Source organism: Canis lupus, chromosome 11 (genome assembly GCF_003254725.2).
Source record: "Canis lupus dingo isolate Sandy chromosome 11, ASM325472v2, whole genome shotgun sequence".
NCBI classification, from domain to species: Eukaryota; Metazoa; Chordata; class Mammalia; order Carnivora; family Canidae; genus Canis; species Canis lupus.
Window position 1 is genome coordinate 38408026 of NC_064253.1, and position 27047 is coordinate 38435072.

At 40.2% G+C, this 27047-nt stretch overlaps 1 long non-coding RNA gene across 1 annotated transcript in view; it reads right to left on the bottom strand.

Annotated features, from left to right (window-relative positions):
- Positions 1-18646: 18646 nt before the first annotated feature.
- Positions 18647-27047, bottom strand: part of LOC112650300 (uncharacterized) — a 32631-nt gene continuing 24230 nt past the window's right edge. Inside the window, exon 3 of the long non-coding RNA XR_003130092.3 lies at positions 18647-19210. This is a non-coding gene — a long non-coding RNA (uncharacterized LOC112650300). The remainder of the gene's footprint in view (positions 19211-27047) is intronic.

Genomic DNA, 27047 nt, shown 5'->3' on the forward strand with positions numbered 1-27047 from the left:
AAGGAATGAAATGAAGGGTATTTGGAGGGAGTGGCAAACAAAGAGGCAGGTAGGCTTGGTAGGATGAGCTCAGGAGTTTAAACTTCATTCTTGCAGTGATATTGAGGAGTCCTTGGAGGAGATTATGTGGTTTCTGGCAGCAGTATGAAAGCTGGATTGCAGAGAGACCACTGGTGGATTCAAGAAATCTTCAGGAAGGACAGCTATTTTGAAAGAAGAAGGAGCTAGTTTTGTCTGCTCTCGTGGAAACCTTGAAGTTTGAAATCTCTATGAAGCCAGAGATGGGTAAGCAAGTGTTCTTTGGTCTTAAGCTTGTCTATTCCCGCTTCACATTGAGGGTCATGGATAATTCCTCGACCCTCCCTAGAATACAAACCCAACCCACAGCATGGTTTGACTTACCTTATCGCTTTTTTGGCCTCTGTACAGGTCTGTGACACTCATTGAAATGTTCTCAACTAGTATAGAGCCAGCCACTGGTAATACAATCATTTCCCAGTCACAGAATCATGACTTTCCAGTACATAACTAAGTTGGGTTATTGATTCCTCAACTCAGCTTTGCCACTGTTTGGCTAAGATGGTACAGTAAAGCTGGTGACAGGTAGGGCAGAAAGACAAAGAGCAGATAAGGAATGGCAGTAACAGTAAGGTAGATAGAGGGCTTTGAGTTCTAACAAATTCATGGTAGAGTGGTTAATGTTTTGGGCTCCAAAACCAGACCACAGGGATTCCAAATCTCAGTTTCCCTACTAATACCCATTGAGTAGAGCCTGAAGCAAATACTTAACCTCTGTGTGTTTCAGTTTCTATGCTTACAAAATGAAAATAATAATAGAATCTACCTCTTGTGAGTGCTACCTAAAGGGTTTACAACAATACCTAGCATATAGTAGGGCTCAGCAAATATTATTACTTTTACCACAGAATGAAAAAGATAAGCAAGTGCTCGGGGAGCCTGAGTGACTCAGTTGGTTAAGTGTCCAACTCTTGATTTCAGCTCAGGTCATGATCTCAGGGTCATGAGATCAAGCCCCATGTAAGTCTCCACATTTAGTAGGGAGTCTGCTTGAGAATCTCCCTCTCCCACTGCCCCTTTTCTCCCTCTTCCCTCTGAAATAAATAAATAAATAAACCTTAGAAAAAAAAAACGAAGCAAGTGCTGCTTTCTATGGCTGAGATGGAGAAGTAGTTTTAACTTTTTTTTTAGTTAGTTTTTAAAAGTTTTTAAACTTTAAATGTATGTGCTAATAACATTTATGAAGTATTTAGTTGTCTCAAGTATCGATATACAGTATTAAAAAGAATTAGTACGCCCGGATACAGTACTATTAATAATTTCAGGGAATCAGGTATCTAGGTGAAAGTTCATGGAGGAGTGCATGCCATTACAACACAAACTAGACCAAAGTTCAGAGCCACACAGAATTGCTAAGCACTACAAGGTAGATGTAAAATTTAACAGGAAATGACTCAAATCTGGAATAAAGTTAGCCCCATGCACAATGAAAAGTTGTGCAAGAGAAAAATGAATGTCAGGATGATGTGATAAATTGCTCAAGATACTGGTGTGCAATCTGTCTTTGCAGGAGTTAGATCACTATCTCACTTTAGAACAGGTTTGCCATTTGCCCTAGACATTTTCACCCTCTGGGTCACTTCCCAAAGTACATTTGCTTTAAACCAATAAGCAGGGCAGCCCGGGTAGCTCAGTGCTTTAGCGTCACCTTCTGCCCAGGGCCTGATCCTGGAGACCTCAGATCGAGTCCCACATCAGTCTCCCTGCATGGAGCTTGCCTGTGTCTCAGCCTCTCTCTCTCTCTGTGTCTCTCATGAATAAATAAATAAAATCTTAAAAACAAAAACAATAAACAAAGAAAATCTTTCTCAAGTGCTCTGAATTGATGATTTCCCTTTTCTAGACTCTGTCATCAGGGTCATAGGAGTATGGATGAGGGTCCCAGATCCCCTGGGGAGACTGGGTGTTTTATGAACATAAGAGGTGTTCAGGAGTGATTACACCTTGAACTGGAAGCCAGAAGTCACAGAGGTAAAGACATGAAGTATTCTCATTAAACTGAGAGGAGTTAAGAAGAATCACCCTCTCGAGCCTGCATGGCTCAGTGGTTAAGCATTTGCCTTTGGGTCAGGTCATGATCTCAGGGTCCTGGGATCAAGCTCTGCATCAAGCCCCAAGCAGTCAGCCTGCTTCTGCTTCTCCTCTCCCTCTGCCTCCTGCTCCCCCTGCTTGTGTGCTCTCTCTCTCTGTTAAATAAATAAATAAAATCTTAAAAAAAGAAGAATCGCCCTCTCAAATTAATCAACAACATACGGGGAGGCAGTGCAGTATGAAAAGTAAGTAGCTTCGAGGTCAAACAGATGTAGGTTTTAATACTAGCTTTCACCTTTGTCAACAGTATATATACAAGGAAATTTCTTGCAGAACTGTTGATAATAACAAATGACTAGCAGTATACTAAGTATCTGCCAATGGGGGACCAATTAAATGAATTATAGTATAACCAGGAGAAAAGTTCTTGAGTGGAAATACAAGGTACAAGGCAATATATAAAGTATGTTACTCTCTGTGAAAACACAAAGAGGAGGAAAATATTTTCTGTTTTATATCTGCTTGTCTAGGAAATAGAATTTTCCTGAAAGAATATTCAAGAAACTAGTAAGACTGATTACCCATGGAGGGGGAAAAGTTGAGAAAAAGTTTGAAAGATGGGATCCCTGGGTGGCGCAGCGGTTTGGCGCCTGCCTTTGGCCCAGGGCGCGATCCTGGAGACCCAGGATCGAATCCCACGTCGGGCTCCCGGTGCATGGAGCCTGCTTCTCCCTCTGCCTATGTCTCTGCCTCTCTCTCTCTCTCTCTGTGACTATCATAAATTAAAAAAAAAAAAAAGTTTGAAAGAGAAACTTGTCATTTCACATTTAAACTATGTGATTCTCTCATCTGTCCAAATATTAAAGCAATAGTTTTTTTTTCTAAAGATTTTATTTATTACAGAGAGAGAGAGAGCACGAACAAGGGGAAAGGGAGAAGCAACTCCCCGCTGAGCCTGACTGGGGGCTCAATCCCAGGACCCTGGGATCTTGATTTGAGCTAAAACCAGACATTTACCCAATTGAGCCCCCTGGGTGCCCTAAAACAATTATTTTTTTTTTTTTTATTTATGATAGTCACAGAGAGAGAGAGAGAGAGAGAGAGGCAGAGACACAGGCAGAGGGAGAAGCAGGCTCCATGAACTGGGAACCCGACGTGGGATTCGATCCCAGGTCTCCAGGATCGCGCCCTAGGCTAAAGGCAGGCGCTAAACCACTGCGCCACCCAGGGATCCCTAAAACAATGATTTTTAAAGAAAAAATAAAGTGCTACATCTGGAGAAAACTTATAAAAAGAAAAAAAAACAGCTTTCCTTTTTACTAGTTATACAAACTTGAACAAGTTATTTAACTTTTATAGGGCTCAGTGACCCTATGTATAAATGAGGATAATAATAGGACCTATCACCTAAGTTTGTGTGATGACTAAATGATCAAATATAAATGTACATTAAAGGATTAAATTTATATTTACATTAATGATACCATGCCTGGCACATAAATACTAGATACATATTAGCTGTTAGCATTATTATATTTATTTGGGTTCTGATAATGAAGGCACTATTGAGAGTTTGCAGAGAAAGAAGATACTGGCTGTGCCTGTATGGAGCTTACAGGTATCTAGATATAGAGACATTTATCCCCACCTCCACTCTGCTTTGTAATCAGTAACTTCATCCTTGCAATAGTTCTGACCAAAAATCTTAGAATCATTGCTGCTATAAACATTGGGATGCAGGTGCCCTGCTGTTTCACTGCATCTGTATCTTTGGGGTAAATCCCCAGCAGTACAATTGCTGGGTCGTAGGGCAGATCTATTTTGAACTCTTTGAGGGACCTCCACACAGTTTTCCAGAGTGGCTGCACCAGTTCACATTCCCACCAACAGTGCAAGAGGGTTCCCCTTTCTCCACATCCTCTCCAACATTTGTGGTTTCCTGTTTTGTTAATTTTCCCCATTCTCACTGGTGTGAGGTGGTATCTCATTGTGGTTTTGATTTGTATTTCCCTGATGGCAAGTGATGCAGAGCATTTTCTCATGTGCTTGTTGGCCATGTGTATGTCTTCTTTGGTGAAATTTCTGTTCATGTCTTTTGCCCATTTCATGATTGGATTGTTTGTTTCTTTGCTGTTGAGTTTAATCAGTTCTTTATAGATCTTGGATACTAGCCTTTTATCTGATAGGTCATTTGCAAATATCTTCTCCCATTCTGTAGGTTGTCTTTTAGTTTTGTTGACTGTTTCTTTTGCTGTGCAGAAGATTTTTATCTTGATTAAGTCCCAATAATTCATTTTTGCTTTTAAAAAAATTAAAGCAAAAAACCCCAAAAATCTTAGGATCATCCTTGAATCCTCCCCTCCCTTTCTCTCACACTCCACATACATTTATTTATTTATTTATTTACTTACTTACTTACTTATTTTTAAAGATTTTATTTATTCATGAGAGACACAGAGAGAGAGGGACACGATCCAGGACCCCGGGATCATGCCCTGAGCCAAAGGCAGATGCTCAACTACTGAGCTACCCAGGTGTCTCTGTTTATTTTTTTTTTTTTAAGATTTTATTTATTTATTTGACAGAGAGCACAAGTGGGGGAAGTGGCAGGTAGAGGCAGAGGGAGAAACAGATACCCCACTGAGCAGGGAGCCCTATAAAGGGCTCAATCCCAGGACTCCAGGACCACGACTGAAGCCGAAGGCAGATGCTTGATCAACTGAGCCACCAGGCACCCCTCATATCTCACATTTAAACTATTTTTTTTTCACATTTAAACTATTAACTAAATATGTTGGCTCTTGACATTTCAAAATATTTCCAGAATTCAAACCTTTCTCATCTTTTCTTCTATATACTCTAGGCCAAATCATCTTCACTTGTCTGGCCTTCTGTAATGTGTCTTATGGAATGCCACCCCCACATCTTAGTCTGTTCTCAGCATGTCATCAGTGTAATCCTCTGCTCACAATCCTTAATGATGGCTCAACACACTCACAGTAAAATCCAAAGCCTTTAAGAAGTGATCTGACCCTATTGCTTCTTTGACCTCAACTCCTACTCCTCTCCCCCTTATTGTGATTGAGTCACACACTGGTGTCCTTGCCATCCCACAAGCATGACAAGCTAGGAGATTATAACAAATATTTTTAAAAATGAGAACTCAAGCCAAAAAAATGTTTTAAGAGTACGAAACACTCCATCAAAAGATTGAGAGAGCTCTGAAACCAACAATTAGAGAAAAAACATACTTTTAAAGCACACAAGGACCATTTAATAAAACTGGCAATGTAGTTACCCAAAAAGGTGCCCAAAGATAAAAAATAAATATATAACCAGATCCTCAGATCACAACACAATAAAATGAAAAATTCATAACCAAAAATAATTTTAAAATGCAAACCACCCATTCTTATATGGCCTTTAAAACAAATCTACTCATTTATTTACTTTAGAAAGAGAGAGAGCATGAGTAGAAGGGGCAGAGAGAATTTAAGCAGACTCCCTACTGGGTGCAGAGTTGGATGTGGGGCTTGGTCCCCAAACCCCAAGATCATGACCTGAGCCCAATCCAACAGTAGGATGCTCAACTGACTGTGCCATCCAGGCACCCTTTTCTTATATGCCCTTTTGATTTTCAAAAAGACATCAAAGCAATATGATGAGTAAAAGAAAGTAATTTCAGTAAATTACACTGAAACAACTAACTAGTCATGCGGAAAAATGAATCCCAATCCTTAGCTCACAACATACACAAAAAATAGTTTGAAATGGATCACAAACCTAAATGTAAAAGCTTAAACCATAATGCTTTTAGAGGAAAACATATGAAAATGTCTACATGAGGGGTACCTGGGTGGTTGAGTGTCCACCTTTGGCTCAGGTTGTGATCCCAGGGTCCTGTGATCAAGTCCTGCATCAGCCCCTTGCAGGAAGCCTGCTTCTCCCTCTGCCTAAGTCTCTGTCTCTCTCTGCGGTCTCTCATGAATTAAAAAAAAAAAAATCAGTTGGAATATTAAACAAAAGGGCAGATATTCAATAAATGTTTATTAAATGTTTAGTTGCTCTAGTGGTATATAAAATAAATTGGTTGTAAGTGTTCTGTGGTAAATTAGCATTGTATTTTTTCCATGATTCTATTTTTATTGTAGTCCACCATTGTTTTAGAACTATTGTTGAGGTAGCAAGAAATATTTAGAATGTAACAGGGTTTCTCTGAGAGCCCTATGAAAGGTAAATGAGAGCCTTTTACTGAAGGGCTTTTTTAATTTAAAAAATGAGAACAGGAAAAAAATTATTTTTAATTAAAAAAAAAATGAGAACAGGGATGGATGCCTGGCTGGTTCATTCAGAAAAGCATGTGACTCTGATCTTGGGGTTGTGAATTCAAGCCCCATGTTGCAGGTAGAGATTATATAGATTTTTTAAAATGAGACAATACATCTAGCTGGTGTAGGGAGTGGAACAGGAGACTATTTTTAACTCTTCCTTTTTTTTTTTTTTAAACCAACTGAGCCACCTAGGAACCCTGAGCATGTTAAAAAAAAAAAAAAAAAGAACTTAAAAAAAACATAAAAAAAAAAAAACAGAGAAAACAATTAAGTAATCCACCTGTGGCCAATTAATATTGCAGTGTTGAAGGTCCCCTGGGTGGCTTGATTGGTTGAGCATCTGACTCTTGATTTTAGCTGAGGTCATGATCTCAGGGTCATGAGATCCAGCCCTGGATCAGGCTCTGCACTGGGCTTGAAGCTTACTTTAAGGTCCTCTGCTCCTCTCTCTCTGCTCCTCACCCCACTTTGCACATGTTCATGCACACACACTCACAAAAAAAATTGCAGTGCTGAAATTCAGTCTTCATCTGATGATGATCAGAGTTCACCATGACCATGATTACACTCAAGGTTCTGTACTGAAATGTAGTGGTAGGTTAGGCTGGAGCACTTAACTTCATAGGAAAGTCTTTGTGCCTCAGTTTCCTTGGGCAAATAGTAAAATTTGTAACTAATTAGAAATGATTTTAAACCACTGCTCAAGGGGCACCTGGGTGGCTCAGTTCATTGGGCATCGGCCTTTGGCTTAGGTTATGATCCTGGAATCCCAGGATCAAGCCCTGCATCAGGATCCCTGTTTGGCAGGGAGTCTGCTTCTCTCTCTCCCTGGAAAATAAATAAGTAAGTAAGTAAGCATTGCTCAGGTATAAACGGTAGCATTCTGAAGAAGGAAAGTGGTGAATACCGGACTTTTTTCTCAAGAGGATAAATAAATATCTCAGAGGATGCCAAGTTAATGATCAAAAAGCCACCTACTGTAAGGTGATGGGGACTAACCACAGGTTTTGGGGTATAAGTGGGCCTTTGATCGCCTACCTGCCAGCTGCCATATTTGCCACCTATCTTCTTAGGCCAACATTTACCTTCCCAACTCAAGTCTGCCAAAAATGCACTCAAGCTTACTGTGATTCTTCCTCATCCCAAATCTTTTCGTTTATTAGCCTAGGATCCAGCTAATAATTGGCCTGGCATGAACATTTTTACCCCTGGGTTGCACAGTGTGTCCTATTTCAGCTCTAATAAAGCCATCATTGGAATTTTCTAGAAAGCCCTCCTTTAGCTGTTATAGGCCAATAAAACAGAACACAATTGTGACTGATGAACTTAAATCATTTCTGAAAGCATTTTATCTGTAAATTGCTAACTTCTTTTTGACTCATGGAACCAACCTTAGCTCTTTAATACATGAGACCGCAAAGATGCTTTTGCGCAGAATGATATAGCGAAGGAAAGAGGAATGAAGATGCCAGGAACAGAAACATGAAATATATTTTAAAACTTTGTTGGCCCCTATTCTATTAAGAAACATATATAGCTGACAAATCTATATTATATTAAGGACATGTGAGATCAGAAGGCTTTTAATTTATAAGGAAATAGAATGAACTCAATTATATCAGGTTATGGGTAATTTGACGATTAAAGTATGTATATAAAGAATTTTTGGCAAAAACCTAAAAGTTTTGTTTTTGTTACATAAGCCTATCTAATACATCAAATTTCAAAGAGATCATTTTGGGGCAGCTCGGGTGGCTCAGCGGTTTACCACCACCTTCGGCCCAGATTATGATCCTGGAGACCTGGGATCCAGTCCCACCTCAGGTTCCCTGTGTGGAGCCTGCTTCTCCCTCTGCCTGTGTCTCTGCCTCTCTCTCTCTTTCGCTCTGTGTCTCTCATGAGAGATTATTTGTTTATAAATAAATAAAATCTTTAAAAAAAATCAGAGATCATTTTTTTAGCACAATAAAGAAGTATGTCAACGAAGAACCTATGTTCTCCAGAGATCTGTATTATAAGACATAATGCTCAGTTATGAGATTTTTTTTTAAGATTTATTTATTTATGATAGAGAGAGAGAGAGGGGGGGGGGGCAGAGACACGGGAGGAGGGAGAAGCAGGTTCCATGCAGGGAGCCCGATGTGGGACTCGATCCCGGGTCTCCAGGATCACGCCCTGGGCCAAAGGCAGGCGCTAAACTGCTGAGCCACCCAGGGATCCCTGAGATTCTTTTTATTTTATTTTTTAAAAGATTTTATTTATTTGGGAGAGACAAAGAGAGAGTATGAGTAGGGGGAGAAGCAGACTACCCTCTAAGCTGGGAGCCCGATGCAGGGTTTGATCCCAGGATCCTGCCTTAAGTGTTAAGGTAGACACTTAACTGAGTCACCCAGGCACCTCATGAGATTCTTTTTAAAGTAACAGTATTGTTAAAAAAAAAAAAAAAAAGTTCAGGGGTCCCTGGCTGACTCAGTCAGTAGAGCATGCAACCCTTGATCTCAGAGTTGTGAGTTTAAGTCTCATGTTAGGCATAGAGTTTACGTAAAATAAATAAATAAATAAACGAAAAAACAAAACAAAAATAAATAAATAAATAAACAAACAAACAAACAAATAAATAAAATTCAGGGGTGCTTGGCTGGCTCAGTCAGTGAAGCCAGTAATTTTCAATCTCAGGGTTGTGAGTTCAAGCCCCTCCTTGGGCATGGAGACTACTTAAAATATATATTTTTTCTTTTTTTGAAGATTTTATTTGTTCATTTAGAAAAAGTGAGTATGGTGAGGGGCAGAGGGAGACAGAGGTGAAAAGCCCCACACCACACAGAGCTTCATCTCACACCCAGGTCAGATATGACCTGAGCCCAAATAAAGAGTAGGATACTTAACTGAGTTACTCAGGTGCCCCCCCCCAATTTTCTTTTTTTAATTCAAATGATACAAGAAGATAATAGAAAGTGATTTTTAATGCCAACTTCACATTTGAATCACTAGGGAAGCTTTGTCTAAAATGCCAGTGCTTGGGTCTTTCTCCCAGATTCTCATCTAATTCACCTGAAATGGGTCCAGGCAACAGTAGTTTTAGAAGCTCTGCCAGTGATTCTAATATGCAACAAAGACTGAGAACCACTGGTGTAGAATGGGAAGAAAAGTCTCTCTTCTATCCTTGATCTTTAGCTCCCAAGTCTCCAGCCAGATGCCCCCAGCATTACCAGGCTTTTCTAGAGCACCTTTATATTTCCTCCACTACTGCACATAAATAAGGTATAATGATTAAGAGCTAGTCTCCCGAAATTTAGACTACCTGGGTTTAAGTATCAGCTCCTCTAATCACTAGCTAGCATTTGGACAAATTATTTAATTTCTCTCTGCCTTACTTTTATCTGTAATATGGCGATAATAAGAAATGCCTACTTCCTAGGGTTGTTTTAAAAAAATGTTTGGTTTGTTGTTGTTTTTTTTTTTTTTTTTGAGAGAGAGAAAGCACGTGCTTCCTAGAGTGAGTGGGAAAGAGGCAGAAGGAGAGAATCTTTCAAGCAGACTCCCCACTCAGCATGGAGCCCCATGCAAAGCTCCATTTCAGGACCCATGAGATCATGACCTGAGCTGAAACCAAGAGCTGGATGCTTAACCAACTGAGCCACCCAGGTGTCCCCCAGCCATTTTCTAATGACATATTTTGTGGATAGCTTTATTTTATACCTATAAATATACTTATTTAACAGTTGCATAGTAATTCACTGTAAGATGTACAATTTAACCAGTTCCTTATTAATGGGCATTTAAGTCATTTCTATTTTTTTTGCTGCCATAAGCAATTTTGCAGTGAATCTGTTCTTATACAAATATTTCTGCATGTGTGAAAGTATTTTCTATCACTAGGACAAATGTCTAGAAGAACGCTGTCAATTAAAAAATCTTGGCAGATATTGCTGAATTGTCTTCCAGAAAGCATAAATCAGTCTACACTCCCACTAAGAATGTATGAGAATACCTGTTACCCTAAAACAAAGATATCAAAACTGTGGATATTTGCCAATCTCCTTAGTAAAAATTCCCTCTGCAGATTGATTGATATTGTGAAGGAAATTTGGAATCTTCAGAGATTTGTAAACAAACACAATACAAAAGCACTAGGACAAAGATTTTCCTGCAGTGCTCTGGGTTAGGAAGGAGGGCCAGATGAGGCTCCACAGAGGAGGTGACCTTTGATTTAGGCCTTGAAGGACAGGATGAGTTCTGCCATAGAATACCTTGATACTGGTTTGCAGGAAGCCAAATGCTTACCAACTCAGTGTTAACCGAAATGGCAAAATTAAGACCTTTGAGGGGCACCTGGATGACTCAGTGGTTAAGTGTCTGCCTTTGGCTCAGGGTGTGATCCCGGGGTCCTGGGATCAAGTCCTGTATTAGGCTCCCCACAGGGAACCTGCTTCTCCCTCTGCCTGTGTCTCTGCCTCTCATGAATAAATAAAATTAAAAAAAAAAAAAAAGGATATTTGGAAAACTTGTTTTCTGGAAGGCTGGGGCTTTTCGGGGTTACATACAGCAATGCGCTGATGCACAAATATGAATTACATGAGTAAGCAAACCACAGACTCAAGATAGTGGGAAGGACTGGGTCCTGGGGGACCAAATAGGGGTTTTACAATCCACGCCTGGTTTCTTGTACTTCCTGGATGCTGAGCGACATCTAATGGCCAAATGGGAAAAGTCTGTGTTTTCAGTATTTTATTTTCAAGGAAAAGTCATTTGTGGTGACATAAGCACAATTAAAAAGAAGTTTACCTACAGATTTACAGAAAGACGGAAATTTATTTTTCCCCTGTAAACAGAGGTGAAAGCTGAACAAAAATTAATTTTGAGGGGTCTGGTACACTGAAGGATATAGAAGGGAAATGAGATGTTAGAATTGAAAGAAACTTTAGACCAGAATCCAAGCTCTTCATTTTATCAATGAGAAAATTTACTTCCAGAGGGAATGAACAAACCCAAAGCTCTGCAGCTAGTGAATTATTGGTGCTCTGATGTAGTTATTATTTCTGCACAACGAAGAATAGTGAATATTTACCCATCCATTTGTAAAACACAAGATGAAACAGATGCTTTCTTTTTTTTTTAAGATTTTATATATCTTAAAATATTTACCTATTTAATTTATTAATCTCATATGAGAGAGACAGAGAGAAGCAGAGCCATAGGCAGAGGAGGAGCCAGCTCCCCTGGCATCTCGACCTGAGCCAAAGGCAAATGCTCAACCACTGAGCCACCCAGGTGGCTGAAAGAGATCCTTTCAATTACACTAATACCTGTTCATTCACAATAAGGGGCATGTATGGAATTTAATGCTATCTATATAGTACCCTGAGATAATGAAGTAGTCAGTTACTGGCCATTAGGCCCTTGCCTAAGGTTACCTGGTTTTTCCGGCCAGTAAGGAACAAAGACAGGGAAGTTCCAATGGACCTCACACTATACTACAAAAAGTTCAGGTAAAGGTGTGACCTCTGTAACCTAAGAGTAACGTCCCTAATTTTTCTCTTTGCCTTATATCTGCCAGTAGGCAAAGTTGGGACAAGAAACCAGGGTCAATCCATATCATTCAATAAATCAACCCCTAAGCACTTACTGACCCCTTGTGCATGTGCACCATCAGAGGGATTTTGGAGGAAACAACACTGTATGAAGCAGAGAACAAGTCACAGTGAACTTACTTCTCCAACCCATTGATCTGACTTGAATCAAGGGCAGCTTAAAGATGGGAAGGAATTTACAGTGATGCAACCACAACCCTGAAAAATAGATTTATTGATTTATCAAATAAACATTTATTGAGCATTTACCACATGCTAGTGCTATGCAGAGATCCAAACTCTCATGGAGCTTTTTTTTTTTTTTATGATAGTCACAGAGAGAGAGAGAGAGGCAGAGACACAGGCAGAGGGAGAAGCAGGCTCCATGCACCGGGAGCCCGACGTGGGATTCGATTCCGGGTCTCCAGGATCGTGCCCTGGGCCAAAGGCAGGCACCAAACCGCTGCGCCACTCAGGGATCCCCTCATGGAGCTTTTAACCTGGTAATTATGTCTGCTAACAATTGTGATAAATACTACAAAGAAAAGTACAGGTGCCATCATTTAAAATGTAGCTAATATTTATTGAGTACTTGCTGTGTACCATGCACTATTTGCATTTAACATGCATTAAGTCTTTTAATCCTCACAGCAATCCTATAATAATAACCCTTTATCCTCACATGAGAGTGAGAAAAATTGAGAAACACAGGATTTTAAACTTGCCCAAGGTGACACAGGTGGGAAAGTGTATCCTTGGCTATGTATCCTTGGACAAGAAAAGAATGTCAGGGAGATTTAACCTATGGGGCAGAATTAGGATGTATGTAAGAAGCAGCATGATTCCTATTCGTCTTGCCTAGATTAAGCTGATTGCACATACATCCAGTTCAAAATTCTCTGCTGAGATCCAAATCCATAAATGCCTTCATACCAACTCCATCTGGATATCCCATAGGCACTTCAAAATCAATACATCCAAAATCAAAGTCTTCCCTTCCCCTTAGGCCATTCTTCCTATGTTTTCTAGCTCAGTAGACTTACCACTATCCACTGTTACCCAGGCCATTGGTTTTACCTATCATTGGTTTTGAACAATGAGTGCAAAAGTCAACACAGGGAATAGGCAGCTAAAACCTTTATATTATTAAAAAACATATTTTTGATTTTGCAGACCCCCTGAAAAATCTCAGAAACTCCAAAGGCCCAGAGATTAAAACTTTGAAAACTGCTGTTCTAGCTTTAAAAATATATATATATATATATTTATTTATTCATGAGAAACACACACAGAGAGGGAGAGACACACACAGGGAAAAGTAGTAGGCTCCTTGCAGGGAGCCCAATGAAGGACTCAATTCCAGGACTCTGGGATCACGTCCTGAGCTGAAGGCAGATGCTCAACTGACTGAGCCACCTAGGTGCCCCTTCATGAATGATTCTTAAGCATTTTGGTCCACTGCTTTCTAAAACCAGTCCTTCAGAAATGCTTATTTTAAAGGCATTTATGAATTTTTTTTTCCTTTTCTTTTTGGCTGGGCTAAGAGGCTTTATTAGAGAAAGCCAGGATTACAAAGGATCTAACAGTTGACTTCAGAGCTCTTCTTGCCAAAAGTAAGCCCTACACTGAGGAAGCACCAGTTGTCCTGCATCAGCTGCCTGGTTCAGCCTGTCTTCTGTTCGGCCACCTGGGGAGTGTGACCTGCACATTCCTACACCAGCACCAATACAATGGAGGGAGAACTTTGCTGTTTCCTTAGCTCCTCCTCTTTCCACTCTTTCCTTCTAGAGTGACACACTGCGCTATCAGAAATGGCATTCCGAGGAGGATGGGACAGATAGAGAGGTGTGGACAGGGTGACATTAACAACACTCCTCTTCCTTCAAACTGCCTCCTTGCCTCCTCTGGCGTCATCCGTGAGAGCGTGTGAACTTGGATTCAGCTGAGTGAATTCTGTGCATGCAAACTAGTTGTGGTGCTCGTTAAAATCACAGATGACCGGGTCCTTCTCTAGAGATAACCATGCCTTAATCTTGGTGATTCTAACGTAGGTGGGTCTTGGGCCACACCTTGCAAAATAGTGACACCTGTAGGTGGGTCTTGGGCCACACCTTGCAAAATAGTGACACCTGGTCCCCAGAATCAGCGAGTTTGACAATTGAGTATTGACATCTTCATTATCCCAGCTTATGGAAATGATCCCAGCTGGAAGGAATTGATTCATCTGGGGAAGAGTGTGGTCAGTGATCTCTGAAGCACAGAAACATGTTTTCCATTCTTAGTGTGCAGATTGCTGGTCTTCCTTAGTGAGGCAGGCCCAGACAAAACCTCCCGGGCAGCATTTTTCCACAGATGAAATTAGGTCAAAGAGAAAATTCAAAGCAATTGGAGGAGGAAAAAAAAAATCTCCAAAACTCAACATGAAGCTGGAGGGCAGACGTGAGCCATCCCACCTGCTTTGTCTGCCCGGGTGAAGGCCGATGGCTTGTCACATGCATCTCAGGCCTTCCTGTCCCCTGCGGCTGCCTTCTGAGTCACTGTGGTGGCAGGGGAGGGCCCTTGTCAGGGAACACACAACCTACTCACTGACCATATGACTTTTAGGTGAGGCCACTGTTCCAGGCCAATATAGAAATTAAAGAGCAAGTGCATTGTTCCCTCTTTTATTTAAAGTTCTTTAATCTCGATTTGTCTGCAACTGCAAATTAGCAGAAGGTAGAGAAAACAAGGTGGTGAGTAGACGTCACAGCTGCTAAGTTAGAACCAGTGCCAGGCCTATTAGTCACTAAGATCATTTAAGGGTGGAGTGCACTAGCAGGATAAACATTAAACCCAAAGCAACACTTCCTTGTAACAGTTGGGGTTTCCTCAGAAATCCTTACAACAAAAACCTAGATGCCGAGGCAGGCAAATATTAGCATTATAAAAGCCAGCCTTAAGCCAGCCTCTACTTTTCTTTCTACTGTCCTCAGCAGTCGCAGAATGGTGTGGGCTACACTCTACTCTGTGAATCAAGATTTCTCATTAAATACGTTTACATTGTAAAAGAGCCTCCCCCAGTTTTAAACTGTTCAGTCTTTTAACCTGAAGCATTTAAGAACCACTCCAAGTGATAGAAAGAGCACCGAGGTATCACGCATTTGGACTTGGAATCCTGTCTCTGCCCCTCAGCCCAGTGCCTCCATGTGTTTCAGGATTGCTTTTCTTTTAGTGACTGAGGTTCTTGGTCACACCACTTGGAGGAATGAAGAGATAGACTAGACGAGGAACGGCGGACAGCAAAGCAAAGTTTACTGCGCGACAGTCTAAAGCTCCTGAAGAAGGAAGGGATCTGAAAGGGTTGCCGTTGGAGTTTTTTTTTTTTTAAATTTATTTACGATAGTCACACAGAGAGAAAGAGGCAGAGGGAGAAGCAGGCTCCATGCACCGGGAGCCCGACGTGGGATTCGATCCCGGGTCTCCAGGATCGCGCCCTGGGCCAAAGGCAGGCGCCAATCCGCTGCGCCACCCAGGGATCCCGCCGTTGGAGTTTCTAAGTCTACGGGGTTTTTAAGAGATTGTTGGCGGGCTGGGTTTTTTTTTTTTTTTTTTTTTTTTTTTGTTTTTTAAGATTTTATTTACTTATTCATCAGAGAGAGAGAGAGAGGCAGAGACACAGGCAGAGGGAGAAGCAGGCTCCACGCAGAGAGCCCGACGCGGGGCTCAATCCCGGGTCTCTAGGATCACGCCCTCGACTCAAGGTGGCGCTAAACCGCTGCGCCAGCAGGGCTGCCCTTGGCGGGCTGTTTTAATCTGGTTAACCCTCCATGCGCCTGCCACCCAATCAGGTTTTTGTTCACGTGCTCATCTACTTATCAGGCAGTTGTTCACGTGGGAAAGGGTGGAGGGCTCCTTCCAGGGTGGTGTAGAATATGGGGTGATAAGAGGATGGGGGTTTTTCCTTTTAAGAGTAGTTTCCTCTTAGGATGAAGGCCCCTTGCCCCTGCCTGCCTTTCTTCTGACTATCCTCCATGACATGTAAGAGGTGCTTCATAAAAACCTAACTATGTGATCAACTTAATGATTGTAGAACAGGGGCACCCGGGTGGCCTCAGTCAGTTAAAGCTTCTGACTCTCGGTTTTAAGCTCAGGTCATGATCTCAGGGATCAAGCCCTGTGTCAGGCTCCCCACTTAGTGGGAGTCTTCCTGGGATTCTCTCTCTCTTATCCCTCTGCCCCTCCCCCTGCTGTCCATGCTCTCTAAAATAAATAAATACAATCTTTAATAATTATAATTATAGAACAGTTATAATGATTTACTTCTCTGAACATTCACTTATGCTTCTGTGATCAAGAAGGAAACCTCTTCTGTGTCCCTTACAGAATTTTTTCAGATCAAATAAGTTATGTTGAAGTTTTGCTTTCTTATGCCCATAATTATCTCAGAAAAATGCATTAAAGGGGCAGCTGGGTGGCTCAGTTGGTTAAGCATCCAACTCTTGGTTTTGGCTCAGGCCATGATTTCAGGGTTGTGAGGTGGAGCCCCACCTTGGGCTCCATGCTCAACAAGGAGTCTGCTTGAGATTCTCCCTCAGCCCCTCCTCTGCTCTCTTCTCCTAAGAAACTAGGACTAGTGGTAATCTGCACATGGGGGAACTGAGAGATAGAGGTCATGGTTAGGTAAAAGATTTTCTTTTCATTGTATGTACAGTACTTTCTAACCTATGGGGGGAATACATGTGTAAGAATCACTGATATGCAATTTAGGCTTTAATAAAATCTTCATGAAAATGCAGAAGCATTTTATTACATTTTTAATTTTTTTTTAAAGATTTTATTCGTGAGAGATACAGAAAGAGGCAGAGACATAGGCAGAGGGAGAAGCAGGATCCCTATAGGGAGCCTGTTATGGGACTTGACCCCAGGATTCCAGGATCATGACCAGAGCCGAAGGCCCATGCTCAGTCATGAGCCACCCAGGTGCCCATGTTATTAAGTTTCCATTCAGATCTGTTATGTTGACTGCAATGCCTTACAACACAGTTCAAACTAAGTGTGTTCTATGTGAGAATTAAAATTATACAGTAGAGGGACCTCTGGCTGGTTTGGTCAGTGGAGCATGTGGCTCTTGATCTCAGGGTTGTGAGTTCAAGCGCCACATTGGATGTAAAGATACTTAAAAATATTGAAATAAAGCTATAGTAGAAAAGCTATATACTTCTTAGGGTTACATTTCTTATCTGATGAAAGTCAATGCCCTTAAGCTATTTAATTCAATGGAAACATTAGTTCAGAGACACTTGAAAAGGCAAGGCAGAAAGAATAGTTTGGAATTTATATACTGGAATCTGATATAGTAGTTGTGAACCTGAACATTTTTATCCTGGGAAAGTCTGAAATGCAGGGATAAATAAGACTACTTGTAATAACCCAATAGAAACTATATCATAAGCTTATTATGTGCCAACAAATTTTATTTAATATTTTGACATAACTACAATCTCTTTTTCGATGAGAGCTTTGATATTGAAGTGGGTTCACTGAAAATGAGAGCTATGTCAGAGAATTACATCTGAAATACACAAATCCTCACCTGGATATTTTAGTGGTATGGCAATAACTACTCTATAACCTTCTAAAAAATAAATACAAGTAGATGCGATGGTGAAATCTCTCCTTAAGGTCCTCTTTCTCAATAAACTATAATTCAGCAAACTTGACTTTTCAGTTTACCAAGAAAAGATTGGGTAATAAATGTAATCATAGAGTAGATAGTCATCAGCCCTGTCCAGAAAAATACTCTTTGAATGATTCAAGAGGAAAATAAAAAGCAAAAATGCAGAATTTGTTTCCCCATAAGCAAGACATGAGAATGGCCATGACCATTACTGAGCATTAATCATTTGACAACCTCCTTCCCATTAACCTCAAGAGATTATCGTGTCTCTTCCTTATTGTCAGGAGGCCTAGAGTTCTGTCCCAGCTTTGTTCCTACAGTCATAACTTGATCTTATCTTTAAAACTTTAAAACCCTTGTCTTTATTTTGAAACTGGAATAATAGAGGAACATAGTGTGATTGTTGCAAAACCATAGAAACTTGAGCTGAAAGAACCTTAAAGATTATCTTGTTACAGTTAATTTTTATTTTTTGGCAGAATTCTTTTTCTTAAGATTTTATTTCTTTATTTGAGAGAGACAGAGAGCATGAACGAGGGAGAGAGGGAAAGGGAGAAGCAGACTCCTCGCTGAGCAGGCAGTCTGATACCGGGGCTCGATCCCAGGACGTATCATGACCTGAGCCTAAGGCAGACACTTAACTGAGCCACCCAGGCTCCCCTTAGCAGAATTCTTATTCAAACAAAAATATAAGGAGTAAGAGGAAAGATAAACAGCTTTGGCTGAGAGTGGCTGCTCAGGCCCTGTGTGCTGGTCTCCCCGTGCCCTCCTCTGGTCCTTTAGGGGAGCCCTGAGGCTCCACAGCAAAACCCGAACCAGACTTAGTCTAGCCTCAGTTCACAGACAGTGAACAGAGGAACTTTCAGAGTTTGTTGCAAAGCAATAGCAGATTTAGGACACCTTGCTCCTTTGTTGTATCTACTGTCATAGCAACAAACATTTATTGAATGACATTTATTGAACAGACTAAGCGTGATAAATTCTTTACTTCCTTATCTCTTTTATTCTTACAATAACCCTCTGAGGTGTGGATACTGCAAAGATCAATGTAATAGATAAGAAAAATAAGGCAAAGGGAAAATAGATAAATTGCCCAAGGTCACATGGTCACCATGTTGTCCTCTCAGGCTTCAGCTGTTTGATCCATAAGGAGCTGGATAGGATAATTTCTGAAATGCACACCAGACTACAGCTCTAAAGCTTTATAATCTTATTTTAGGTTGTGAGACTTGTTCTTCCACCATGAGTTGTTTCCTCTGAACCAGTTACATTCTCTGAAGCCTACAGAGGGACATTTTAAAACAATTGTTTCAATTTATCAATCAGTTGAGTCTGACAATCTTTCACCTGTGAGCAAGTATGCCCATTGACCCAGTGTTTATTAAAGCAATCTATGGTATGATGGTGATAAATTGCTTTGGTCTTGGTCTTTGTGGTCGGAGAACAATGAAGCAGAAAGTGGCAGGACAAAAAGCTTCCTTTGAGATGATTATTTAGCAGTAGAAGCAGCAAAAAGATGCAGATAATGGTGGATAGACAGGAACCTGTAAGAGGAATTTAAGAACAGGCAGGTGAGAGGCAACAACAGGTAATGTGATCACGGTAAACTTGGAGCTATTTTTTATTATGCAAGTGGACACAAACCTGCTAAGGAGATAGAGAATTTTGTTTTACAGTCCACTTGGCTAAAATCATAACTTTTTTTTTTTTTTTTGCATAAGAAACAAAACTTATGGGATGCCTGGGTGGCTCAGTGGTTGAATGTCTGCCTTTGGCTCAGGGCATGATGCCTGATGCCAAGTTCTGGGATCTCCCCCATCCGGCTCCCTGCAGGGAGCCTGCCTCTCCCTCTGCCTATCTCTCTGCCTCTCTCTGTCTCTCATGAATAAATAAATCATAAAAAAAAAATAAGAAAGAAACAAAACTTATTACCCAAATAATTCTTGAACTGTTGTGATGACCCTGCAAAGAGGAGAGCCATATTTTTATAAAGATAACCAATTCTTGAACTTCTACTGATGAATTATATACAAAGATGATTTGGTACATCAAAGTAGCATAATAGTTAATCTTCTTTATTTTGTTGTTTCAAATCATATTTAAACTCAAGATAGTTCACTACTTCCCTTGGTTTGAATTTCCTGCCCACAGGGTTAGAGTTCTTATCTCTGTATGCATGCCAACCTGCAGAACGGTGTTTTTCACTCAAAGAGTAAAATTAATGTGATTTTTACGAGAGGAATTATACTTTGGTTCTGCCTCTGACCTCTTCCTCTCTTCCAGCCTCATTCCCTGCTCTCTTCACAGTGTCTCTCTTTTCTACAGTAATTCCCAATTTCTTTTTTTTCTTTTTTTTTAATTTTATTTTTTTTTAATTTTTATTTATTATTTATGATAGCCACACAGAGAGAGAGAGAGAGAGAGAGAGAGAGAGAGAGGCAGAGGCATAGGTAGAGGGAGAAGCAGGCTCCATGCACTGGGAGCCCGACGTGGGATTCGATCCCGGGTCTCCAGGATCGCGCCCTGGGCCAAAGGCAGGCGCTAAACCGCTGCGCCATCCAGGGATCCCAATTCCCAATTTCTTATAGTTTCCCAATACACTGGAATGTGTTATATCTTTGTACCTTAGTGCATACTCCTCCCCACCCTCAATGGAACAGCATCTCCTCTTTCTATTCCCAATAGGCCTCCTAACTCCTATTCACCATCTTACAATCTTCTCAGTTGTCATGTCCTCCTGGAAACTTCTACCACTAAAAAACTGCAGGGGGGATCCCTGGGTGGTGCAGCGGTTTGGCGCCTGCCTTTGGCCCAGGGCGCGATCCTGGAGACCCGGGATCGAATCCCACGTCAGGCTCCCGGTGCATGGAGCCTGCTTCTCCCTCTGCCTGTGTCTCTGCCTCTCTCTCTCTCTCTCTCTCTCTCTCTGTGACTATCATAAATTAAAATAAATAAATAAATAAATAAATAAATAAATAAATAAATAAATAAATAAATAAAATAAAAAACTGCAGGGAGGGAACCTGGGTGGCTCAGTGGCTGAGCATCTGCCTTTGCCTTGGGTTGTGATCCTGGGGTCCTGGGGTCAAGTTCCATATCAGGCTCCACAGAGGGAGCCTACTTCTCCCTCTGCCTATGTCTTGGCCTCTCTCTCTCTGTGTCTCATGAATAAATAAATAAAATCTTAAAAAAAAAAAACTGCAGTGAATATTTTTCTATATATCTTTGCACATATTTCTGAGTGTGCCTTTCATGGGAATTATTAGAAGTGGATTTACTGTGACAATGATTATTAATATGTACAAGGGTCTTAACACACAGAAGACCTCATTCTCTTAAAATAATCAGGGATGATATAATGTTTGTAAAGTCAATCAGTTCTTCACTTGCAAATGACAGCACAAACCAGTGGCCCCTTCTGCTTCACTCCTCTTGACCCTGGGCTCTCCTGGTGCTGATACTACTTCCTTTTCATAAATGCTCCTGTTTTATTTCTGGGGGAACTTGTAAAGATCTGGCCCTTTTTTGTGCCAGAAATCTCCTCCTCTACCCCCTATTGCCCTGGACCTGTCTACCTGTCTCACTCACCTTCTACCACTTATGCCAAACAGAGGTTCCAGAATGCAGAAATCAGATTAAGAAGGGTCAAATGGTCAAATTTCAGGGACTTCCAGGGGCCTCGGGCTATGATTTATTACATTGGTGGCTTTCATGGTAATGCCCTAGGATTTTTAGGGGCCTCTAAGGGGAGAGACAGAAGGCAAGGGAAAGCCAAAACCAAAACCCCAGGTACTTCCTTTTGCACATCAATCAGTGTCTATTTTGCCTCTTTTATATGCAATGTGCTTGAGTAAGGTTTCATTTGAAGAGGAGATAGAAGAAGAAGAAGAAGAAGAAGAAGAAGAAGAAGAAGAAGAAGAAGAAGAAGAAGAAACAAAAACAAAGACAGAAACAAAACTACAAGACTTAAAAAAAAAAAAAAAAAAGGTCATTACTCTGATTTATGAGTTTATGAGTTTACCAAGGTTGAGTGGGCTGGCCTAGGAACCTCACCTCACCATTATGTTTCAACTTTGGTCTTTTTTGGAAAACGCATTCATTCATTAATCTTAAAGTGACCAATTTGTCCTGGCTTGCCTGATATTTTCTTGGTTTTAGCACTGAAATTCTGTGTTCTGGGAACCCCATTGGTTCCGGGCAATGCCACCTTATTCCACTCATTCTTTCCACCCATTTATTAAAAAAAAAAAAAAAAAAAAAATCACTGAGCAGTTACCACATGCCACGCACTGTACTAGACACTGGAAAATAAAGAAAAACTTTGAAAGAGTGACTGGGTGGCTCAGTTGATTAAATATCTGACTCTTGATTTTGGCTCAGGTCATGATCTCAGGGTTGTGAGATTGAGCCCCAAGTTGGGCTCCAAGCACTGGGCATTGAGCCTGCTTAAGATTTTCTTTTCCTCTGCCCCTCCACACCTCCTGCTTGTGTGCTCTCTCTCTAAAAATAAAAAAATAAAAACTTTGACAAAGTCCCTGACCTTGAGGCATTCACAGAGGAGCAGGTTCAGAAGGACACTAACATTCAAGAACAACAAACAACAACGAAACCTTGGTAAATGACACTACAGAGCAGTCTTCAAAACTGAATGTTTCCATCATAAAAATACTGAGCATTCACCCAAATATATTATATCTATGAATTATACTTATGTCCATAATAATAAGAGGTAAAACTGTATGGCACTACTAAGTGCCAAGTATTGTTCTAAATGCCTTACAGGGATCCCTGGGTGGCGCAGCAGTTTGGCGCCTGCCTTTGGCCCAGGGCGCGATCCTGGAGACCCGGGATCAAATCCCACATCGGGCTCCCGGTGCATGGAGCCTGCTTCTCCCTCTGCCTATGTCTCTGCCTCTCTCTCTCTCTCTCTCTCTCTCTGTGTGACTATTATAAATAAATAAAAATTAAAAAAAAAATAAATGCCTTACAAACAGTGGCTCAGTTAACCCTCACAACAACTTCGAAGTAAGTACTATTATCATACCCATGGTGTTTTAAAAACAGCTACAAATTCTTTGGCATGCCTTCCATCAGAAGGTCTAATTCCTCATCCCTTGAAGCTGACCTGACCTTAGTGACTTGCTTGGTTAATAGAATGCAGGAGGAGTGATATTTGGGGACCTCTGAGGTTATGTTACTAAATGGCCCATTCTGGGGGAAGTCTGATGTCAGTTGAAGAAACACAAGTTGGACAGTGGAGAAATATCCAAGTGGCCCAGCTATTAAAGTCCTCCTAACCCAGGTATGAGGTACACAAGTGAAGAAATCTACAGATAATTCCAGTCCCAGTCCACATATGGCTGCAACCATACGAGGGATCCCAAATGAGAACCACCCAGAGTCCAGTTATCCTCCAAAACTCTAGAAGATAATAATGAAGTATTAAGTCTTCAAGTCTTAGATTGGTTTGTAATGCAATAATAGGTAATTGGAACACAATCTACTTTATAGATGAGAAAACTGAGACACAGCATGGTTAAGTAACTTGATCAAATCAAACCCAGCCAGCAAGTAGCAGAGCCAGCATTTGAGTCCAGGCAGTTTAGCTTCAGCATCCACTGAAGTGTTCTGCCTTTGCCTTAAAAAAAAACTTACTCAGTGATGCCTGGGTGGCTCAGTGGTTGGACATAAATGAAATCTAAAAAAAAAAAAGAAAGAAAGAAAGAAAGAAAGAAAGAAAGAAAGAAAGAAAGAAAGAAAGAAAGAAAGAAAAAGAAAATCCTAAGGAATCTTCTGAAAAACCTGTTAGAATTAAGAAATAAAATCATCAAGAATAAGATCACTAACAACAAAACCCAATTGTATTTCTAAACACTAGAAAGGGACAATTCAAAAATGAAATTAGGAAAAAGAAAACAATTGTATTTATAATAGCATCAAAAAATAAATACTTAAGAATACATTTACAAAACAAATGCAAATCTTGTGCTCTGAAAACCAAAAACTGTTGAAAGAAAGTTTAAAAGACTAAATAAGTGGAAAGGTAACCTATGTTCGTGGATTGGAAGACTTAATACTGTTAAGATGGCATTACTCTCCAAATTGATCTACACATTCAACATGGCCCCTATCAAATTCCCAGCTGTCTTCTTTGCAGAAATTAGCAAAATGATGCTAAAAATAATACAGAAATGCAAAGGATGCAGAATAACCAAAACAATCTGGAAAAAGAAGAACAAAGTTGGATGACTCACACATCCTGATTTGGAACTTAATACAAAGCTATAATAATTAGGAGAGGGATCCCTGGGTGGTACAGCAGTTTGGCGCCTGCCTTTGGCCCAGGGCGCGATCCTGGAGACCCGGGATCGAATCCCACATCGGGCTCCTGGTGCATGGAGCCTGCTTCTCCCTCTGCCTATGTCTCTGCCTCTCTGTCTCTCTGTGATTATCATAAATAAAAAAAAAAAAATAAAAAAAAAAATAATTAGGAGAGGGATCCCTGAGTGGCGCAGCGGTTTAGTGCCTGCCTTTGGCCCAGGGCGCGATCCTGGAGACCCGGGATCGAATCCCACGTCGGGCTCCCGGTGCATGGAGCCTGCTTCTTCCTCTGCCTGTGTCTCTGCCTCTCTCTCTCTCTCTGTGTGACTATCATAAATAAATAAAAATTAAAAAAAAATAATTAGGAGAGTGGTATACTGGCATAAAAATAGATGTGTAGATCAATAGAATAAAATTTAGAGTTTAGAAACAAACCCTCATATTTACAGTAAATTGATTTTTGACAAGGAGGTGAGGCAATTTGATGAATAGAGAATACTTTCAGCAAATGGTACTAAGAGAAATGGATGTCACATGCAAAAAAATAAAGTTGGACTCCTATCTCACATTATATAAAATGATTAACTTAAAATGAATCATAGACCTAAATGTAAGAACTAAAACTATAAATGAGCTAAACTAGAGGTACAAATTTTCAAGACTTTGGATTGGATTCGGCTATGGTTTTTTAGAAATGACACCAAAAGCACAAGGACTACCACTTCCCCAAAGAAAAGATACATCGATCATTACTAAAATGTTTAACTGTTTTAGCTTTCAGTGACATCATCAAGAAAGTGAAAAGACAAACTACAGATTGGGAGAAAATATTTGCATATCATACATATATCTGATAAAGGCATTCTTAAAATAGCAAGAATGTGGAAAAATTTGAACTCTTGTACATTGTCACTAATAATGTAAAATGGAGTGGCTACTGTGGTTAAGAGTTTGGTGGTTCCTCCTAAAGTAAAACATAGAATTATCATATGACCTAGCAATTCTACCCCCAGGAATACACCCAAAAGGATTGAAATCAAGTGCTCAAACCAATGCTTTTATGCCATTGTTCATAGCAGTGTTATTCACAATAGCCAAAAGAACTGGAAACAACTCCAATACCCATCCAGGGATGAATAGATAAATAAAATGTGGTATATTCACATAACAGAATACTAGTCAGCCATAGAAACGAGTAAAGCACCAATAAATGCTACATCATGAATGAATTCTGAAAGCATGCTAAGTTAAAGAAGTCAGACAAAAAAGGTTGTATGATTTCACTTATATGAAATACCCAGAATAGGCAACTCAGAGAGATAGGATGTCTATTAGTGGTTGCCAGGGATTGGGGGAGAAAGGAATGAGGAGCAACTGCTGATGAATACAGAGTTTCTTGTTGGGGTGATGAAGGTGTTTTAGAATTAGACAGTGATGATAACTGCACAAGTCTGTGAATATATTACAAGCCATGGATTTATAACCTTAAACTGGTAAACTATATGGTTGAATTAGTTAGAATTCCCCAGAGAAACAGAACCAATAGGATATATGTATGTAGATATTCATAAGAGGAAATTTATTATAAAAATTGGCTTAGTGATTAGGAGGACTAAGTTCCACAATCTGCTATCTACAAACTGATTAACCAGGAGAGCTGGCTGTGCAATTCAGTTCAAATCTGAAGGCCTGAGAATCAAGGGAGCAGATGGTGTAATTCCTAGTCTTGACCTTCCCAGTCTAAGAAAGGGAATTCACCTTTCCTTCTCCTTTGTGTTCTATTCCTGGCACTCAGTGGATTGGATGATGCCCACCCACTACTGGTAAGAGAGGATCTTCTTTTCTCATTTTATGAATCAAATGCTATATCTTTCAGAAACACTCCCACAGACAAATGCAGAGAAACTGTTTGCCAGCTATCTAGGCATCCTTTAGCTCAGTCAAGTTGACACATAAAATTAACCACTACAAAAAAAAAATAAAAAATAAAAAAAATAAAATAAAATTAACCACTACATATGGTATGTCAATTATATATCAATAAAGTTGTTACATTTACCATGATTCAGGTGAAAATCAATCAAAAGCTATGTATAACTTCCAATGCAAGTGTTGGAAAAGTATGAAAATACAACAGAGATTAAATGGGATAATGCAAGTTCTATGTTTCTAAGTATAAAATTTATATTTTCATAGCATCAGTTGGTGACTGACATAAAATTCCATTATTAAGGAGTATTTAAATATTATATTCAAATGTTCTAAGTGTCATACTTCCCTTCCTTAGCTTTTCCACAGATGCTAAATTTTACCTTTGGCTCAGACTCTACAACTAAAGGGAGAATAAAAAAATATGATTCTCTTAACTGGTAGTTGTGAAATTAAGATTAATCTGCAGGCAGAATAGGTGAAATAAAATGGTTTAAAAATTTTTGTGATATAGGGATCCCTGGGTGGCGCAGCGGTTTGGCGCCTGCCTTTGGCCCAGGGCACGATCCTGGAGACCAGGGATCGAATCCCACGTCGGGCTCCCGGTGCATGGAGCCTGCTTCTCCCTCTGCCTGTGTCTCTGCCTCTCTCTCTCTCTCTGTGACTATCATAAATAAATAAAAATTAAAAAAAAAATTAAAAAAAAATTTTTGTGATATATAACTCATTCTTCAAATAAGATGTAAATTGGAAGTCTAGCATATGGAACAGATGAAAATGTAAATGGAGCTCCTTTGGTTGAGATATGGAGAGAAGGAAGCCCTTGCCTCCATATCCACTCCTACAAAAATATCTCAGCACAGCCAAGTCAGCAGCTCTTTACTGTTCCATGGAGCAAAGTTTATTTTTTTTAATTTTTGTTTTGTTTTATTTTATTTAGAGAGGAAGGCAGGGAGGCACAGAGGGAGAGGGAGAGAATCCTAAGCCGACTCCTCACTAAGTGTAGAGTCTCACACAGGGCTCAATGTCTCTGAGATCATGCCCTGAGCCACAATTAAGAGTGAGCTGCTTAACTAAGCCACCCAAGTGCCCTTTAAAAAAACATTATTAATTTATTTAAAGATTATTTAT